Source organism: Convolutriloba macropyga, chromosome 15, assembly GCF_964194025.1.
Source record: "Convolutriloba macropyga chromosome 15, txConMacr16.3, whole genome shotgun sequence".
Classification (NCBI taxonomy): Eukaryota; Metazoa; Xenacoelomorpha; order Acoela; family Convolutidae; genus Convolutriloba; species Convolutriloba macropyga.
Window position 1 is genome coordinate 37,207,650 of NC_134482.1, and position 4,381 is coordinate 37,212,030.

Here is a 4,381-nt window from a genome sequence, read left to right on the forward strand (position 1 = left end):
GCCGTTGGGGAACCAAGGGCAAAGCCCCTTTGGCTTGCCACGGACGGAGTCCGTTCACGGATGGTCGAAGACCCATAAGTCTAAAACCAATTATAAGTTTAAGTCTAATTATAAATCTAAGTCTAATTATATGACTATATTCCATATATAAAAATGGAAATAGGATTAATAATTTTTGTACTTGCGTTCGTAGCAGTGGCTTGTTATTTAGCATATAGTGACATCCAAGTAATTATACAAAACTGGAAGAAAACGTTGGTGGGTTTATGAATAGATGATTAGTTAGATTTGAATTTGAGAAGTCACCATTACATATTATTGTTTACGGTGCTACTGGTACGGGAAAGATTTTTTTTGCTAGACAGTATTTGAAATTATACTTAGATGGCAATGCATCGTCGGAGACTCATCAGGAAAAAGATCAAGATAAAAAAAGGTGGAACTTGGCGAAGCTTCGGCAAAGCCGGTTCCCGGATGGACGAAGTCCCATGACCGAAGGTCTATAATCATAGTATGTAAAGATGAAAACGATTGGATTGATCCCGAGACTGGTGCCCCCTATGCTGGATTTGAAATGAGAGATATAAATATGATCAAAATGAAAAATATTCTCAAATTCCAAAATAGTGTAATTGTTTTTGACGATATTGTTGATAAACTTAATAAGGATATAGTTCATTATTTTACAGAAGGAAGACATGAAAATATTCAAAAGATTGTAATATGTCATAAACAAGCTCATATAGATATTATGGCTAGAATGAATTGTGATACTATTTATATAACAACTTATAATGGAGTCAATCTTTTCAAGAATTTTAATACAACATATGAATGCAAGCATAACTTCCATGTTATAATTCAAGAGTTAAATAATATTATAATATTTAATATAATTGTACAAATGGAACGGATGATTCTCTTCGTTATGTCATGATTCAGTATATTAAGAAAAAGGAATCTTTTATTATTGTTGATAGAAATAGAACTATGATATATGACTCGAGAGTTGGTTTCCTAGACTTGAAAGCTCTTAGTTTGAAAGGTAAATTAGAGAGTAATGAGATAGATAAACTTATAGCATATATGAAACCAACATTGGTTAATGCTATAGATAGAGCTGTTGTTAATGCAGATAACTATCAATTCTATATTAATAAACTTCTTACTTTAAACATTATTAATATTCAGAATGATGTTCTAACAAAAGAAAAAATTGTTGCTAATTGAGCAAAATATGCAGGAGGTATATCGGGGGAGGGAGTTTGAGTGCACTATTTATGATATATAATTGTATTAAACGCGATACAACAGTAAGAACTGCAGCAATTGTGGCAGCACATGCAAGTCATATGATAAATACAACTGGTACATTATTGAACTATGCTTGGGGGGGGGGAGGATGGGTCACCGCCTTCATATTGAGAGTATGAACAAGATAGGGCTTTTTCACTGTATAGTAATACCCGCCAACTAGAAGAGTATATCGATGAAGAGACTGAAGCTCTACACAAAAAAGGTAGAGATGATTTAAATGATCTGTATAAAATAGTCATAATTTTAAAGATGAAATTATAAATATTATTAGAGATGAAACTGAATTGGGTAATGAAACGATTTTAGATAAAAGATTTAAACATAATACCCTTAATAAGATAGATATGGAAACTCTAGCTAAGTTAGCCTTCTCTAAAGATCATGCTAGAAATTTAATTGGAATTATAGCTAATTATAAATAATTATAAATATAAATGTATTAAAATTTAAAGTTTGATTACTTAAGAGTTTATAAACACAAATATACATATATTATAATTTAAAGTTTGATTAGTTATAAGAATTTATAAATAAAAGAGTAAAAAAAATTTTGATTGCTTATAAATAATGCACATAGAATATTTAGATTGTAGTTATGAATGTGGAACCCCGCACACTTTGCTTTTTCATTATAAAATAGAACATAAAGATAAAGTTAGAGGTGTGCATGTGGAAATCAAACAATAAGTGGTAATTGTGTGGATGAAATTTCATCTAAGTTAAAAGGTACTGCATCAAAGTCTTCTAGCTCTATCTCTAGTCTTAGCCCTAGCTCTAGCTCTATCTTCAGCTCCAGCTCTAATCGTAATCTGTAAAGCAGTTTCACTGATTCTGATTCCAATCTGCGAAGCAATTTCACTGATTCTATCCCTAGTACTATCCCGGAACCTAACCCAAAGAATCTGCGAAGCCGTTGGGGAACCAAGGGCAAAGTCCCTTTGGCATGCCACGGATGGAGTCCGTTCACTGATAGTCATATGGAAACAAAATTTGATATAACAAATAAAATTTGTAATAGATGTAGTGAAAAAAAAAATAAAATCTTTTGATAAAAAGAAGGCATTATGTAAAGAATGCAATTCAACTAAGGTTAAGTGTGAATATTGTACTTCTACTATTAGCTTTAGCGGGTTAAGGAGTCATATAAAGAATTCTCATAAAAAAATAGATCCAGCTAAGTGCATTCATCCTATCAGGGAACCTGCTTCGCAGATTAAAGAAATAAAAGAAGAATCAGAGTATTATAAATATTATCTAATATATTGTAAATTAAAAGCCAATGGTATAGATATAGATAAATTATTAGAAGAGTAGATAAGCCAAAGCTGCTTCGTAGATTACTAAATACTTTTTATAATTATTAAAAATATTATCTGCGAAGCAGGTTCCTTGATCTTCGAAGAAGTTACACTTATAAGCCTTATCTACAGCCTTATCTTTAGTCTTATCTCTAGCCTATCTCAAGCCTTATCTTTAATAAAATTAGAGACCAGAAATATAATTATAATAAAATTTGTGGAAAAATTAAGAGATAAGCGCATATCCGCATACTTGGGCATTATTCTGAGTAGGAAACTATGCGCAACTGCGCGCGAGCGAATGGTGTGCGTAAGCATGCGGGTTTTGGCTTATTTTTGGCTAATTTTCATTTTTTAATTATGCTTATAGTAGTTGATAAAAAGGGCTTCCAGTAAGCCGACGGCTTGGTCCATTTCCCCGAGTTTTACGAGGGGAAATGGATCAAGTTGGCTGGTGGCTAGAAGCCCTGTTTTATCCACTACTAGTTCCTTTTCCCCTATGTATTTCTTCGTTGTTTATATGACCGAAAAAGGCAAATCAAACTGGATAAATGGCTATATCTTGTCCGGTTGGAAATGTTATTCACATAACAAAACACTTAGGTCTGGAAAATATTGTGCCCGCAAAAGTTGCTAATTAGAAAAATTTTCGGTCCCCAAAAATAGAATGAAGGTCAATACCATCATTCCTGGTAACGTGATTGAATTTGTGACCTCACATAAGTTATTTGTTTTTTAAGCGTATTTGGTGTTTTATTACTAATTGAAAATAACGACAACAAAAATGAATTTGATTGAAGTTTTTATTAATTAGTTTAATGAAAAATTAAAGAACAATTTTTTTCACTTTTCGCAACACTAATTGAATGTTAAAAATCCAAGCTTTTTGAAACACAAAGTTTGGATCCATGTATGCTGAAAAAAGCTTATAAATGTATTAGCGTAAAATAAAGAAATGATACCTGGTATTGATAGAAGAAAGCACAAAGTCACTCCAAAACAATTAAACTGGAAAAACAGCGGCCTCAAAATATATTATACCGGGAAACATACTGTTCTATAGCTTCGACAAATAAGTAACGTTTGGAAAGTTTACAATTTTTTAAAAATAACTATAGCCCTTTAATTCAAAATTATTCCCTTCTTTGGAGACAAAAAATAAACAATAAAATATACAAACGGAATATTTACAAAACACGTAAACATTTTAATTTGCGGCAAGATAGCCGTACCTAGTTATAATGATGAAGAATTGATTTACACGAGCTTCTATTTTTACTTGGAACAAAGATTCAAATTTCTCCATGCTTCTTTTTACAAAAAAAAACGACAAAAAATTGATTCTCTTTTATATGAATCATTACGGCAATCAAAACAGCACGAGTTAACTGAGAATAAAGAAAGTACTGCATTAACAAAATTAAGAGACAAATTAACTTTCATCAAAAAAATGGGACCGTTTCAGGAAACCAGAAAACAGGCAAAATGATTTGCAAAATAAGAAACTATTTACGTTTATAAAAGAAAAAACTTTTGCAACACAAAAACAAACACACACACACACATAAACACATACGGACACACACACCAATTAGGCATACATAACACAGACGCATTCAAACATACACACATACACACACAGACACACACACACACACACACACACATATATATATATATATATATATATAAATATAATATAATTATATATATATATATATATATATATATATATATATATATATATATAAATATATACATATCTA